Here is a 19,042-nt window from a genome sequence, read left to right on the forward strand (position 1 = left end):
AACCATCAAAAATATTTATTTCATGAAAGGGTATGATTTAAGTACAGAAATAAAAAAAAATATTTTTTAAAACTACATTTATCTTAAACCACGTTTTTTTATCAAGACAACTGTCCAATGAAAACTAGTACTCCTCTTGATTCACGGGAGTCATCGAGGAAACCGTAGTAAGCCACAACTAAAGATACAAAACGAACACAGCGCGCGAGCAGTCGGGTCAGTATATTCTTGCGCGTCGGCCCACTCACACGCGCGCCGCGTGTCAACCACCACCACTTGTTCTCGCGTACACCAATTGCACGTGCTTCGCCGAATCGTGTTCAATAACTTTATTTTTATTTTTGTATAGTCGTAATTTTTTGTGTCACTGGTTTATGAGTTTTTTATTTAATTTTTTTTTAAATACATGAATAAGAAAACGCAGGACAAGAGGCGAAGTTGTCGATTGACGAAACATAATAATATATAATATTATCTACTTAGGACAATTAATCACATATTTAATCGTAAGTTCAGATTTATTATTTTTATAACACTTTAATAAAATCAATAATTAATGCTAAATCATGAACAATTAACGGGTTGTTTAATTTAAATTTAACTTAACTTAGTAAAATTATGTTAATTCATAATTAATTCGACCTAAAAATAATTACACATTGAAGAAGCTCTGTTATTATTCGATTGTTAAGATTAATCGTTTTATTGGTCAACAATTATTTTAGTCGGTGGAATTTAATTTTTTATTTGTTTGGTTTTTGGAATTAATTTTGTAAGCGTTTTACAGGCAAAATTAGAGCGTGACCGAGCACAATCTAGTGTTGGGTGGCGATTAGCCGATTGTGACTCTTCTTAAACATTTTTTTATTTTCATGTATAAAAATTTAAAACAAATCTTTGTAGGATTATAACTGTCCATTTTGTTTTGTATTTATTATTTATTCATTATTTTCTTAATTTTGTATGAAGAAAAAAAATTCTACGTACTAATACAAATTAACTTGAGGGTTTAAGTGGTTTATACAAAAATGTAGTTGTTACATATTTACACATTAATGAAAGAAGTTATTAAAAAAATCTTATATTTTAACTAAAATAGTTTAAATTATTTTTTCTATTTAAGCTTTTATTGATTCTTATTTTAACAATTCTATAAACTATCTTTAAATAAAATATTATTTAGTATAAATAGTACATACATTTAGTATTAAAATGTATAATAACTATATTTTTATTATAAAATTCAGTATTTAGAAAAATAATATTCAAACTAAGGATATTTTACTAATAATAATAATGTGATAATTCTTCAAAGTAAAGTATATACAAATATGTTTTTTTTCTCCCTAAAATTTGATTAAAGACATATTTATTATTTTATTTTTACTTATCGTTGTCAGTACTTTGTATTTTAATTTGTTATTTTGTCGATTTTTAGTTTATTGGTAGTAATAATATGATACATTAGTTTCCTTATGAGTTCTTTAATTCGTAAAATTGTATATTTATGAATTTTTTATTAAAAAAATTTAAATATATTCTTTAGTACCGGTCGTCAACCTCCTCCGTGTATTGTCACTGCGTTAAAGTCTCTCCCGCGGTTACATTATGTATGAACGGATTACTTACTTATAATGTTGTATTGAATAAGTATTAAAATTGAATTGTGCGCAAAATTGATTTGCTAGTCCCTTGAGCGTTACAAAGTTAAATTTCTTATGGTAACTAACGTAATTCAGTAAAACGACCCAAATATCTATACATTTTGACGAATGAAGGTCAAAGTATATTGTTATCGGATAGTTTATAGTAAATAATAGAAATATTACCGATATTTTAAAACATTGGAATATTCAAACTGAGTAGAATGTATTTTAGATAATTTATATAGGTGATATTAGGTATATAGGTATTATAATAGGTACTCAAATAAGAAATGATGACCATTTACAGATATAATCATACTTTTAAATTTATAATTATAAATAATAAGTAGGGTCCTAAGGATGTTATTGATTTTGCATATTTTTTTTAGGTTGTCCAATAGTTTCCATTCTTGTATAGAAATGTGTTTCATGATATATATATTCAAAATATCAAAATTTTTATTTGCATATAATTGCATATTTTAACATTTTTTATTTATAAATGCATAATTTGTGTTTTTTTGTTTTTAAGCATATATTTAACAGTTTTCGATGCAAAATGTTGAAAAATAACGTAATTTTATATTTTATTAATAGAATCTGATATAAGTCTGATTATCTGTTTTTTTACAAAGTATTTTACAAATGATCACTTATTTATTGTTGAGAATTCAATATAGTTAGCCATGACTGCGAGTTTCGTGTTAGAGATTTTTCTTCTAATAAATTAGACGTATTAGCACCAAATAGACGAAGATTTACAACGAAACATTTAAAACAAATAATAATTATTCAATGCAACTCTTTTGAAAATGTATTTTTTTATATTTAATTTAATTTTATATCATAAATAAGAGAATTAAAAATGTAATATACAATAATCAATATAACGAGTACATAAAAATATTACCGACCCAATTCGTTTATTAATAATTCAATTTGTCTCTATATATATTTATTACATTTTTGTTGTCCCCATTTCTTTATTTTTTAATGTATATTTTTCAAATTTTCCATGCATATTTAATTGTTTTTTAATGCATAAGTGCATACATATTCATACATTTTTTAGTGCATAAACATCCAAACCCTAATAATAAGTATTATATGTTTAATACATTATTAGTTATTAGGTAATAATAATTGTGGATTCAGTTCAGTATGGTTAATATCGAGTAATTTTTTTTTTTACTTGACAACTACCAGTGTGTATATATGTGTACGTGTGTGTTCATATGTGCAAAAGGTATGTGTATAATGTTCATGACAATACTCGCATTGGCCGGAGGTCGTCCCATAAATCAAGAGACATTCATGATGGCACCGAGAAGAAGCAGGTCCACTAAGAGATTTTACGAATAGATAATATAATACCGAACGCCAGGGGGGTGGCGAGTGGAGAGAAATACGGTCTGGACATTGTTCTCGCTGTAGGTCGGGGGATAAATGAACTCACGAATCGATATGTGCTCTGAAGACATTATGTTGTTATTTTTTTGTTCTCAGATTTTAAATCCTTGTCCTTATTTTTACCTGACCAACAATAGGAGACCATAATGTTCCAATAACCCTTAAACACTGATTATTATTATGAATTATTATTTTTCATAATATTTTACAATGTTATTTCCGGATACTGGGATTAACAACACAATACAGTATCTAGAAAAAAATCAAATTCATGTAGTTACAATAAATAATAATAATAATTTCAATAGGTTTAAAATAAGTATTGACAGTTTCTTGGTATGGTCATTGGACTGTCTTTTGTAGATTATTGTGTGTCCCAATATTCCTTTATGTATTCAAAATTCATAGAAGATGTATAATTTCCTTTTTATAATTATCTAAATCTTGTTTATTGCCTAATACTTAAATTACTACGATTTATAAAATATTTTTTGAGTACTCTAATAATTTGTTTTAGTTAGTAATAATAGAAAATATAAAATAATTTATAGAGTAAAATTTTGTATTTATTAATGGTTCTAAGTGATTTAAAAAAAATATTTGTATTCATTCAAAATTGTGTTATAAAATAAAACTTAATATTTGAAAATATTATTAACATGAAAAAATAATCGAATTCGTATTTAATAATAATAGGCATGGTGTAATTTACTACAACATTAATTTAAATTCCAATTTCGTATAATGACATTCATTTTGTAGGTATTTGTAAGTTAATAGATGTATATATTTCCAAGAACAAAATTATCATTTTAAGTTTGCAATTTACTAAGGTTTTTTTTTTATTTTACTTTGGTATATTGTTTATTATATTTTGTACCATTCTATATGAATTTTATTTTATTTTTCACAAACATTTATTGTTTATTGTTGAGACGCTTATATTAATTTATTATTGGAAGGTATATGCAGTGCATGAACTGCGAAAGGTTAATGCTTATTGAGGTTTAATTATCTACAGTATGACGAAATTTGTTTTATTAAGATTTTAATATATCTGAGATCTTTATATGTTTACATCACTAAACGCATTATATTATTATTTAACCACACAGAGTTATAACTCTCTGAAAAGACATCAAGCAGAAAAATCATTAAAAATAAATAAACAATTTTACTGTGATTTTTAATGGTATATTGGTATGTGCTTATTGAATAATAGCATTGAGAATTTAATTTACAGAATAATAATTTAATTTTTAACAACTCATACTATAATGATTTAATTATTTTCATATATTTATTGTACCTATAGATGTGTGTGCATTAAAAATATTGAAACATTTAAATCTATAATCTAGTTTTCTACCATGATATAAATATTATAATAAATAAAAGTAAATCTTTTTTTCTGATTAAATTCATCTTTAAAGTATTATTGTACAACTTAAACACTTAAGTAATTGTTTTAAAAATACCCCAAAACTAAAACTGTTAAGGGAATAAAAAAAGTTTTTTTTCTTGATTATTGAATTAATTACAAAATATGATTTAGCTCACAGCGCTTGAGCAACACGCAGATGTGTTAATTTATAAATAATAAATATATTAGTCATCATTTGTTGTTACTTATTAGTTATTAGCTTATCCAAAAATAATTGATTTCATAATATATAGCTAGCTTGGACTCCAAAGAATATCAAAAATCTACAATTAAATTAATATTTCAGTATTATATTTTATCGTTAACAATTAAATATTTTGACATTGATGTCCACAATGGCCTGTGCTTTAAATGTATACGTGCTGTTATACGTTATACGCCGTAAGTGTCCAAACCTAATCTATGTATAAATGGCTGGATTAATTTTATTTATTAAATTAATACAACGTTTCTTTTATTTATTATTCTCTCACAGTATTTCAGAGTAGCCCTTGAAATGTTTAGCAGTGGAATTAAACTATACAGCGTATAACATATAGACATAGTATAACGTGTTTAATATAAATATTTTTTTTTTATTCTCGGAGTAAGCTGTACCTATAGGTACTCTCACGTGTAGATACTACTCTTTTTTTTTTTGTTCGATGAAAAACGGCCCAAGGCACGAAAAGTAATTACTTGTTGCGTTTAATGGCGACAATAAACATTTTTTTTTCTCTTACGAAACAATGAAATCGGATTCAATGAAAAGAGTTATGTAGAGTACTCCCTTATGTAATACAATACATGTTATACATGCAAAACAAAAAACATATAATACAAATCTCCCGTCGGTTTCTTTAAAACGGCTTTTCGGGTCCAGAGAATTTGTTCTTATTCTATTTCTTTTAATATTTCAAAGGTACTGTGTATTAGTGTAGTGTGTGCGTGCGAGTGTGTGTGTTTATTATCAGTCATTGACACCGGGCACACATATCTCAGATACGTACATAATATATAATACCGTCCATACGCATCTATACCTATATAGTCTTTGACGATTATACTAAGTCTTCCCCTTGCTAGCGGTTTTTCCACTCACGATCTCCATCTCCGCCTTTTTAATTATGCTCCGTGTAGCGCACGAATTCTGAAGTTAAAAATCCGCGCATCGTCCATAATATTATATGGGTTCCTTAATACTGTGGTATACTAATATTATTACCTCTTCGCATAAAGGTACATACTGAAAGAAGCGAAAGATAAAAAAAATACCAAGCTACGGATTCGCTGTTGTGAATTTGTGATACCATCTGGATCATCTAATATCTAATAGAATTTTATGTTATGTATATAATATTTAATTGACCTGGGTCAATATATTTGTCACGATGTCTTATCGCTATTTATTTATTTATTTTTTTAATACATTCATTTGGCCGAACATAGAGATTAGCGATATTACAATATGTTCCGACACATTTGACACTTAGAACAGACATCGCATAGATTGCAAAATCGTCTCTTTGTACACAGGGACATTTGAAGAAAATTGGTAACTTGATTGCATATTACATAATATACTTGATATAAATTTGAGAAATATAAATCCATCTATACTTAAGAATAATATACATCAAAAGTACATTTTTTTATGGCTTTATTTTATACTAAGATTTAATTCTATGTATTTAACGTAGGTACCTATAGAAAATAATACAAAATAAGTCTAGAGATATTAATATATCTTGAAGTTTCTTGTGCATTAAGAATTATTGTTGTATGCTTACCGTAATCAACTTATATTTAGCTTATGACCTATTTTTCTTCCACATTGAAAATAATTTTTAGATTTAGAACCGTTATTATAGTCATCGATCTGTTCCATACATATTATAGTATGGGTATAGTATAGGTAGTTTATTATAGGTAGTATAGCTACATACATAATATATCAAAATATGGGGGTTTTTTTTGATACTTATATATTATAATCATCAAGTATGAATAGAAAATTGATTATCCATTTTTTTTATATATATGCATCAATTTAAATTGGATTAATGGATCACCATGATACATTTTAACATGAGGTTGTTCACGTAAACACGCGTTAAAATTCTGACATGTACACCGTATTGTAATAACAATGTTCTGATAGCTGAAACTTTAATGCACGTTTACGTTACCATATTCATACATTATTATATTATTTAATAACATAGATTAATAAGATTACGCGGATAATAAAGACTAAGACATGTTATCATAGAACTATTTTATTAATCTACAGTGCCGGGTATTTCTTTTGAATTTTCAATTCTAATCGAATGCAGTTAAATTTATCGTATATTATACGTAGATAAAATATATTTAATATTTTTAATAATATGAAGCATATAATAAATTATAATATAAATCACTCATAAAAAAATAAAAATACACGGATGTTCATTGTATTTCTATCTGTCTTCCGATGTTAATTTAAACATCTGATTTTTATAATTTATTAAATGTTTGCGGTAATTATAATAATTATTATAATTATGTTTTAGGATGTTTGTACTTTCAATAAGTTAAAAGCAAAGAAAGCTTTTGTAAGAATATTGTCTAATATGCATAGTTGTACTCACACACAATATAAATAGACATTCATATTATATTACGGACAAATAAAATGTATATATAAATCGAATCAATACATATTTTTCGAGGACAATGATCACTCTATACCCGTTTGAGTATTCACTTCGAGATAGTTATGGCGCGCAGGAGGAATAATAGACTTTGGACGACAATAAATCTTGCCTGTTCCCCCCCTTCTTACCAAGCCTGTTGTTCCCGTCAATATTCCAAATGGTTGAATTATATTATATGATTATAACTATTATTATTATTAATATGAAGACGATAGTTGATGTACCTGCAGCTACTATCATATTTGTCCACGATACAGCGGTAAAGATACGGTCGATGGTCATCCCGAGTCAAATCGATTATGTACGCGTCCGAAAGTGTTTACCGCGCGTATATATAATATAAATAAATAACATGAAAGAAAAAAGACCATACAGTGCACGAGATATAGGCTTCGGGTGACGGGCGGTGGGTATAGGATAGGAGGATATGTAAGGAAATATATTATGAAGTATATGGGTGTTCGCGTGGCTTATTTGTTAATTTGAAATCGGGTTAATAGCCGAAAATATCGTTACACAACATCTGGTCCTTGGTGACCTTGCAACATACTCATTTCCCATGGTAATCATAATATGTGTATATACGTCCTAAGGTAATATATGAATGGTCACCACTCAAGTGCACACCCGGTCGAATAGGCATAGCCGGGGATGGGCGGCAGCCCGCGGCTGCACCGGTAGTGGTGTGATTTCGTGGTAAAACACGGGAGATTAATAATTTAACGTCCAGCTGGCGAGTCGTGATAAAATCGTAATGGTAATATGGATATCGCAGTAATATTGTAAACACACGTAAACGTTATTTTAATTTAGTATAGTCAAATGAAACGTTTTTCGAGAATTAAATACCGACATACAGATATAATATTAATGTAATATATATACTACATTATATATGTATATAGTTATATAAGTCGTAGGTACCTACGACTGAATTTAAAGCGTATACTATTATAATAACGAAGATTAGATGAGTCTAAGATTATTAAGATTATATATTTTATTATTTTGTTGTAACGTTGTTTTTAGTTATAAAAATAGTTAATTAAGCTTTTTGAGTATATAACGTTTAGTAATCGATTCAACGCCACAATACGTGATTATAATACGTCAACGATATTATTTTAATATCCTGCAGTACAAAATGAAATAAAACGACGTGTACAATGTACATTCAAAATATTCAGAAAGAAAAATTAATTAGGGTGGTTTTAATATAAGTCTAAACATTTTTGTAGGTTGAAACGATGAATTGTGTTACAAAATCAATAAGGAGTAAAATACACTTATAGCTACCGGAAGCTAAATTTATGAAGTGTAAGAATATTTTTACTTAAACTACAATGACTTATAAATCGATATTATATATGGTCAATAAATAATTATCTTCTTATTTTTCCGTTATATAATTTAAATTTAATATTCACGTTAAATTTATGAAAGTCATCTATGGACTATGTTATATTGCCTTGGGGTTTGGGGGCTTGAAAAAGAATTATTTAAATATCTACACGTCTACCATTTTAAAACCATTTCACTCTATACAATGTTTAATAGTTTACTGAAAGAAAATAGAAGGCTTTTAACTTAATTTATATTTCCTTATTTATACTTTTCATTTTCTCTCTTATAATTCATGTCTACATACATCACATCTAATATAATTCAATTTTCAAAAAAACACGAAAGTAAAAATACATGAATAATTCATAAGGAAGTTGAAATATTGTTTCTCCATAATAGTTTGTTTTATTATTTTTGAGATTTATTAATTCAAGTCTTTTAACTCGTATAGTATTAATAAATGTTATTACGACTTAAAATCAAGTTTAAACAAACAAATTGGTTTGTATTTTTTTTTGTATGGTTATTTAAAGAATTTTGCTTGATAGTGTAATTGATCTGGCAATATCATAATATCATGCATATCATATTATATTATATTAAAATATTAAGCATGCAAATTTTCAAGTTGACTGGAATTTATTTAGTCTGCCTTACAGCTATTTATAAAGGAAAGTTGTATATGCATAAAAGTTGTTTTTATTTCCGCTTTTTCTTTCGATCCCTATTATACCTATTAACTTTTCTATTTCATAATCCAAGGTCTCACGATTTTTTTGTTTCTACACCTCTACGCATATTACCATCGTCCAAATTACCATTTTAACGGTGCAGTTCACGCGATCCACATCGTAACGAGTGCCGATTATGCGTCTTATAGCTGTATAACGTGTTATCGTTCTGTGTTATAAATTATCGCATCGCCGAACGGCCCGATGACTTTTATATTGTAATTTCGTCCAGGAGTAATGTGTAGTTCACCGGATCGTCTGCTGTGTACGTAGCCATTACTGCACCGATCATATTATACTATATATTATTATATTCGTACGTATAATACATATTATAAAAACGTCGTCTGGAATTTTATCTCCCTCGTCCGCCGTCGATCGTTTCGCAACACACTGTGGTTGTCCGTGCGATATTCTCTCGGGGACGTTGTTATAATTTATAACCCACTTAATGTAAAAATAAATAAATAGAAATAACGACAAAAAAATTGTCTCGAGACAATGGAGAGTACGTGCGTAAACATCTGTGCCGTGTACATAATGATATTAATATATTATATTTCATTTAAATAATAACAATAACAATAATAATAATCTCCGTATTATTACAATTCTATACTGCTACGGTGCACCTTATAGTTAATGTAGGATATACGCTTTCTCTGAAGTGTGCGCCGTGCAGTACTCATACAATTATATAATAATATACAGTCATTATACGTAGACCGTCGTCGTCGTAGGTGTCGCACGCGCCTCCAACAATATATTATTATTATTTTACAATATTATTATATAATAATAATAATAATAACATATCCCTCGTATGCATTATTATCATAGCCGACGTGTACCCGTCCCCCGCATAACCTTGACACTGACGTCGTAAAAATATTCATAATTTACACTTACACCCTATACGCGTGTGTAAGTGTCTATGAGCTGCATATTATAAGCTTTGTGTGTATATTGTTGAAAGTTATGTATTGATATTTTGATCGCGATAACGAGTGTAGAAAATATAAACTCTGGTGCGAGGGGCGTTCAAAAAAAAAAATAAAAAAATTTGCAATAGCGATATTATTTATTTACGTCATTGTAGTGTGACGTATGCGTGCATAATATTATATTCAACTATTTTCTTCTGAAAATTCGGAAATTATCGTTGAAACACCTATTGTGCGCCAATATTATAATATAGGACTGTAACTATAACTATCTTTATCTTTATTTTGATAAATTATTAGCTATCTGTTTCAATAACACTGTTATAGTAGACATATATCGTATCATTCGTATCGTTCATATAGTAGGTATATAATATTATACAATATAGGAGTTCGGGAGCCGTGGCAGAGGCTGCAGATCATGACGATAGAAATATATGTACATGTACATGTGCGTACTATATGAGAAACAGAGGTGTATACTATAATACTATATTATATTGGATGGTTATTTGACTATCGCGTTAATCAGTAAACATTATTAATAATAAAAAATAAAAAATAATTAATTATTATAGGTAATTAAAATATTTTAACAGTCCGTAAATTAAAACTTGAAAAAGATTAATGAAAGTTTTTCGAACGGAAAATATAGCTGAGGTTACATCATATGCGAACGTACGATGCTCATAAATTAAAATGAAACCAATTTTCAAATTTTAGGGAGACGGTGACCCACAAAAAAATTCCCTGTGTGAGTGAATTTGCAGTAGTGCAGTGGATAAAATCGTTCATTATTGATAGTGCGATTTGATGAGCGGATGAGGAAGAGGAGGACGACGACAACGAGTCAATGCGCGCAACCGGTTGTCGGTCGGACTGAGAAGAGCTGTCGGAAAACGCATACGATTGTACGTATACCGCAACCACCCGCTGTTAATTTGTATTAATTAGATAGAGAGAAACGTATGTGTATGTGTGTGCACAGTAGTATTAGTAATAGTAGTTGTTAGTAAAATAAAATAATAGTATACTCTTTGGTCATTCCCCTCGCTGCAATAATGATAATTAAGAAGCGCGCTGAACGAAAACCGCCGACGAGAGCGCGCGCGCGAAAACATTCTGCAACCGCCATTTCAACGCTGTTAGCTAATTGCCACTGCTGACGCTCATTTGCATACTGATTATGACGTGCTATACACTATATAGTATACACAAATGAATATTATCGTTTTTAAAATTAAAGCGATTTTTTTTACGCTTTCAACACGTTTAAATCTCTTGAAACGACGTAAGTATATATTATTATGTCGGTCGAGTCTGTTTATTTGCGCGAATCGTGTGGGATCGTATACGGTATATTATACATAGTAAAATAATTTCTTATTATATTATTTTTAAAAGTTAATATACATTAACTATTAAGTATTTATATGGTTTTACGTATCAGTTATTATAGTCATAGTATAGGAAACGAACATTCGAAATTAATATTGTAAAATAATTTAAAATTCGTTTAGGTTAAGTACCTTTTATGAGTATTCAGTTTTATGTATATGCGTATACTTTAAGTTTTCTTTAAGAATATTTGAGATTTTTTTCAGTGTCGTTGTATTATGCAATTATTATTATCTTTAATTATATAATTCTTACATTTCCTATGTATCTTTGTCTTTATTATTAATTATTTGGATTCAATATCTTTGCCGAACGATGATATAAATGCAACGGTATTGTTGGTTGTGAATACTACAATAGGGAGGTGTATAGAGCTACTCGTTGTGTGTTATATAATACTGCAGGATACTAAGCTCTGTGCGTGGTAATATCGTATTGTAAACCGTTATTACGTATAACAACCATAACAAACGCGTCATCGTTCGCAAATTTCCGCGTGGTTTGTATACAATAAATAATAATATACGCACAGGGACGCCGACTCTATAGACGCTCCTGTTGCAAGACGAGAAATGCGCACAATCAGTTCGTCGATTGCAATAGACGATTTGGTATGTATGCGATTTATTTCTCTGGATATGATTACTGTCATTATATTTTTAATCGCAATCCAAAAAAGGACTTTTTATAAATTGTGACCATATACCATATTACGGTCATCATGAATAAGTGTTCGCAATAAATTATTATATTTATAAACTGAAATGTATTTATTGCAGATGTAAGCAAGTGCATATATATATATATATATATATTATGTATGTAATATAGGTAGATTATGTTTCCATTATCGTTGTTTTACACACAAAGATCAAATAAAGTCCCGTAAAAAGATGACAGTTACCACAGTGTCAACATTACCAAACTTATGCATTTATACCACATCTGAGCTTATTATATATTGTATATATTCCCATGACATGTGTAAAAAATCTCCCATCCAGTCTTGCACAAAGTCGCCGGGTGTCTTAGGAAAATATATAAACAACTGTAAAAATCTCAAACTAAAAAGTAAAAAAACATCGCCTTTTACCACTAATCCTGATCACCATAATCAACAACCAGCCACTGAAAGACTCATAAAACCATTACATGCAAATATTTATATAAATGTAACAAAGGATCAACAATCATTTAAACTAAGTTTTACTGTTATAAATAGAAATCAAATATTACTTCTTAAATTCCTTGATTTATTTAATTCATTTAAAATTCCATTATATCCCGCTTACCACGATTGTTTTCTTAAGTCTCATAAAAGCCGAAAATGTCAAATAATAATAATACATTAAAATTATCTCCTTGTTCTAACGCAGGATGGTGAGTCGTGACCCAAGATTGTCTAACTCCTTATCTGTCGATCATGAAAGTCCATCAATGGATCCTTCAATAAAATCTCCCATCTCTATAAAGGTTTTTTTAAATTTATTTTATTCTATTTTATATCAACCTAGACATCGAGTAATTTACAGATTATAAAATTCTTAGTATATAAAAATAATATAGACGGTATCATTTTTTTATTGTTAAATTATTCGGCATTTTGTCGAAACAACTGTTTTAAGTGTCCATTGTTTTAATAATATATGTTGTTGTATATATATAATGTATATAAGAATATTTATATTTAATTTCTCGGAACACAAATAATTGAAAGATATCGAATTTCTGAAATAAATTAGCATATATATATATACATACATAATCACGCACACCGCCTAGTTTGAAAAAACGAGTATATACGAAATTTTAAACAATAAACACATCAACATTCGACATAAACTATAAACTTATATCGAGTGAATAATATTATTATTTTTTTAAAACCGTATTAGCTGTAACCCTGAAAAACAATCACATTATGTCCCCCGCGCAACACGTTTTAATATGAGCTCGACGTCGACGACTGTAGCGGCGGTGATGATGATGATTCGGTCGGAAACTTCCTGCAATGCTTAATCTCGAGACGCGTCCGGCGCAACTGGGTTTCCACGGTCTGATAAACGACTGCAGACGATTGCTATAATTCGACATCAACATTGCTGTTCTAGTTCATTACACCGCCGCGGCGGTGGACCTCCGTCGTCGAGGATGTGACGCGCACACTCTCGCCGCCACAAATAATAATAATAATAATAATATGTGTAGGTATATATAATAGGCGCCATTGTCTGTTTTGATTTTTCTGTTTTTTTTCTTTCGGTTTTTCGATTTACCTCTAGACGATATCATTTGTAGTCGGCTACGCGACGATCATCATCGAAGTCCCGGTGTATAATAATAAATATACGGCGATGTCGTTTGCGCGAAACCGAGAGTATATACTATCACAGCATATATATATATATATATATATATATATATATATAATATATTATATATTATATTATATCCGTTCGTTCATTCATGAGTTCATCGCACGGTGTACTTGTATTATTATATATTATATATATATAGGACGATACAATATAACAATATATTAATACGCATATATATATATATATATATATTATATATAGAATTCCGTGCGTCGCGATCATAGACTTAATCGTAGCTGGTCTCAGAGCTGTGCTACTAATGCATTATATATAATATTATATATTATGTACAATGTCGCCGCAGTAGACTGCCGCTGCAGTTATTGGTATCATTCGAGAAAGGTTTTTCTTTATTCTCTTATTATATTATTATATTTCACCGCCCCCGCTTTATTGAACTGGAGGATGATATTTTAAGCCCCTGTACCACGACGCGCCTATATCGTTTTACATAACACACACACATACACACACACACACACACACACACACACACACACACACACACACACACACACACACACACACACACACACACACACACACACACATCTAATATAATATACAAAAAACATTGACCTTTGTCGTGTGATGCTGCGGCGGCGTGCATTCGGCTCGTTTATTTATTTACTTGTCTTTGTTCAGGTCGGTCGCGCGCGCGTACCTACATACATTTATACATATACTAACCAAGCCACGACAAATCGCGAATGCTGCGCAGCCGCTAGCTGCTTATAACATTGTTGAAAACCTGATTTTCAAACTCCACATGCACTATTATCATACGCGTATATTCTGCTATGCTCCGTATTTAATCTCGCATGGCTAATAATCCGTCTTATTATTATAATATTAAACATCGACGCGCGGGCAGGGTGCCATCAACAGCTCGGGACGCTCCGCATTACGAATCCCGCGCATTTCGGTTTCGCCGCGGTTTGGCGGCATAACCGATGAAATCCAACCGGCGGCGATCAATTATAAATTTATAATTACGCTACCATACTAATACTACACACTACTACTAATAATAATAATACATAAGTATTGGCGTATTGCACACTCGTCGCGCGTGTTTTCAGCTTGTTATTGAAATAATCCGACAGAGTTGTTTTGTCTGCGTGCCGCGTCATCGCTTCGCAGCAAAGCTTTCGAGAAGAGATTTAATGTCGTTTTGACGGTTTTCTGCGGATAAACGAGACGTGCCCAGGCTCTCGTATAAATAATTTTAAAATCGAATACACGCGAATCGAATATATCGCTATTGATTGTCACTGACTCACTGTCATGTAAGTATTACGAACTGATGGAATTCTTGTTATTTTCGTCGATTTACCAAATAGGAGCGTCGTTAAAATATACATACCTATATACGCATATACCTACTCCGTCAAAAGATTACATTATATGTATTTTTAATTGCTTTATTATAGCATTGCGCTAAATATTATGTTTTAAAACTATATTTATTCGTTGAAATACTTTCTTTGGTTATAATTTCCATCCGTTTACTTCCAAAATATCGAACGAATATTGCTTTTAAAAAACAGCACCTTCTTGTTCTCAAATGTTCTGGTCTTTTTTTCCGTCACGCGTGTATAGTGTATAATATAGACGAGCTAGCTGGCATATCCATAAATAATATTATTTTACGCACGACTATACGAGTGTAATAATGTAAAATGTAATTTTATTATATATTGCTAATTACTTTATACATAATGTTATACGAGTTTCTCGAAAAATCATTAGCTGCCGAATTCGATACCGTACAATTGGTGCTTGAAAATATAATATAATTATTATAGTTATTATACAATATATATATATATATATTATGTCTACTAAACAGTTCTGTTTTCCGTCCAATCGATAACATGCTTCGCGTGCGATATAAGATATTTCATCGAGATAATATATGCTCGGAGGACTCTCGGTTCGGACGAGATGTTTGTGGAGGATGTTACGAGAACAGGTCGTCGACACGATGACGTGCGATAGATGATAGTGGTTGGCCGTTGCAGGGAGACTCGTCGCTGCAATGTATATATGCGTCCGTATAGACTATAGGACAATCAGTAGCCGTCGGGAAACAATCGTCCGGAATGCGCAACGCTAAAACCACCGTCGCGGCGGTGTGTCGTTTTGTTTTGTCGGCCACCGCGATCGCACGAGCCACAGTCGACGTCGTATCGTTTTTTCGCTGGTCCGATCACATAATATACGCCCAGTACGTGTTTTGGACGATTTTAGATAACTTCACTATAATAACAATAATAATCATAAATATGTCGTGTTCGTGTGTGTGTTAACGCGCGTTGGCCCTTGCAGGCAGGTATATACTGGTGCATTATAAATACCATTATTATACGCGCGCATGTGTGCGGTGCACTTATTAAACGATTCGTGAAATTCCCCAGAAAATCGCCGGCGACCAGACAGTGGCGAAGCACGTGTCCGCGCGGCAGTTGCGTAGGAAGGTCAAGGAAGACCGGGCCGTACTCGTCTGAGATTGCCCTACAGCATTACGTGAGATAACACCGAGCACGGGGAAATTAATCATGAACACACACGCGCGTGTTCGCCCGAGAGAGAGTATGGGACGGAAATATGTTTATATTATTATTATATATTATATAATAGATTTATTATAATATAATATATTGGAGGTATATTATATTATTAGTATCTGCGCACGACGAACGGCGTATGAACGGCGGATTTCTGTTAAAACTGCTAAATTGAGTCATCATTGGCTGATTTATAGTACGATTTCCTTTTCTTCTCCGATCCGGCGGCGCGCGCGCTGTTTGCATGTGTAATTAACATCACGTTATGGAATTTTCGTCTATGTATGTAATATTGTAATATACTATACACACATTGTATATTATTATATGTTTTTGTTTTTCTTCTGTCTGTCTATTCAACCGTGAACAACGGGTCCGTGTTTTTTTTTTCGGAAACTAATTCACGTAAATCTATATAGTGGAAACGCGCGTGTCTGGACTTGAACGCTTCAACGTCATACATCATAATATTCTTTTAGCATGATGTTGTGCTCTGCTATAGGAACGCCCGTCGGTCGTATGGGCAGTACACTTATAATGTTGGCATAATGCTGCTAAGGTATATCATACGATCAGGAAGCATTTAAAAAGTTAAGCCAACGAAATTAAAATGATCTTCATAATACCAATTATATTATATACGCCGTACATATATAAGCTTTTTTTCCGATTTATGGTCCAAATAGTTGTTCAATCTTATCAACGATACATTAAAGATTTATTGTAACGAAAAGTTGGTAATGATGAAGCTTTTTTCTACATTAATAATATAATAGATATCTAGTAATTATATTATGATACTATTGAAAGTATTTAAAAATTGAAATAAAGGTATACGAGATATATCATAGATATTACATATACAGTATACAGCATAGACTATAATTATAATTTAGAATACCTATATATAAATTCGATTTATTATTGGTAGAGAGCTGAGAGCCGATCCCTACGATTATCTCCCTAAATACTCCACTGACTCAATAAAATTTGATTACATTTTACCACTGTTCAATAAATCAAATAAAGCGCATCGACTTCCATAGTAAACAGTAATAAAAGTGGTCGCCTTAGAGCCCGGCTTACTATTACTACAGTCATTATATTTTTTGGAATCGTCTGCCATTTAATTGACCCGTTCTGCAGCTCGAGACGCGTCGTAACCAAACTGTGTCATCGCCTCCTATGTATACATATTATATGTTGTGTTTTCATTACGCTTGTTTTTTGTATTTTTGTATTTTATTATTATTATTAAGATAGCGTCGATTATTAAACACCGCGTGTCGACCCCGATTCGATTTTATGCGTTTACAAACATATACGACTGTTTCATTGCTTTATGTGGTACACGTTCCCAAATTTCGGGACAGCGGTATAATAGACGTTATACCTATTATTATTACTTAATTAAAATAAAAATAAGAACAACACCTGTGAAGTATGATTATATGTATATACAGGTAAAAAAGTATGTATATACTATGCATGTACTATGTATTCCAATAAAATTGGAACTGATTGCAGAATAATATACTGGCTACAATTTATTTTAATAATAATAAAGTACACGTGAAACATGAAGTTGAATTCTATTTTGAAAAATTAAATATTCAATACCTGTTATAAAACACTCAATATTATTATGTGTGGAATCTGTTGAAAATATAATATTCGATTTTATTTTATTATTATTTTTTTTTTTTGATGATATACCGTTAAATTATTATCATATGTTTTAACCAAATAAACTTATTGACTATTTCATCGAGTTTTACCATTTAAATATTATAATGTGCGTTATCATCACAACCGGTTTTTTTTTAATTCCCTGTATTTTAAATGCTAACTGAAATAGAATATCTAAAATTCAATAATTTTTATTTAAAACATTTAAGTAATATTATTATAAAACAAATAATCATGCTTTTTTATATTAATATGCAATTGAAGGTGGTGCCAAGTTTAAATAAAACTTAATAGTGAGATGAAATATGCGAATGAGTGAAAAAAAGTAGAGGGATGGCATTTCTTCTTAAATAGCCTCCTTCGATTTCGATCACTGTTGGGAAAAAAATATAATAAAATTGATTTGCGTATCTCAACGTCAATCCCGTGAGTTGTTAAAAGGCTAAAGAAACGTCGAGCAATTAAATATCGCGCCAAGTATGGAAGAAAAAAATACGTATGCGTTGTCGAAGTTCGATGTACCTGTAGTATATAGGTACGTATGATATCGTTTTGCGTTTATATAATAAACATATATATATACGATCAGATACTGTATATTATTATATTACATAGTCAGCGCACACAAACTGCGGCGGCGACGGCGACGTTGATTACATTCTGTGTATAAATTAAAATCGAACTTGAAACACACATAGTTTCCGAGTCGTGTGACCGAGGCATTTATTCCCAATGCGCGCGTGTAAAGTGTGTGTAGCTATATGTAAAAATCGTGTTCACCGCTCTTGTTCGGGTCGTGTACAGATCCCT

The 19,042-nt window shown here is 30.5% G+C and overlaps 1 protein-coding gene across 3 annotated transcripts in view; it reads left to right on the top strand.

Moving 5' to 3' along the window:
- Positions 1-202: 202 nt before the first annotated feature.
- The window catches only part of LOC132919774 (uncharacterized), a 74,865-nt gene continuing 56,025 nt past the window's right edge, over positions 203-19,042 (top strand). For 2 of the 3 annotated variants that reach the window (XM_060981610.1, XM_060981608.1), the window contains exon 1: positions 203-506. The gene's annotated coding sequence lies outside the window, so the exon portion shown is untranslated. Of the gene's footprint in view, positions 507-10,920; positions 11,109-19,042 lie in introns of all 3 variants that reach the window. The other variant, XM_060981609.1, reaches the window with a different exon arrangement.

Source organism: Rhopalosiphum padi, chromosome 2 (assembly GCF_020882245.1).
Source record: "Rhopalosiphum padi isolate XX-2018 chromosome 2, ASM2088224v1, whole genome shotgun sequence".
Taxonomy (NCBI): domain Eukaryota; kingdom Metazoa; phylum Arthropoda; class Insecta; order Hemiptera; family Aphididae; genus Rhopalosiphum; species Rhopalosiphum padi.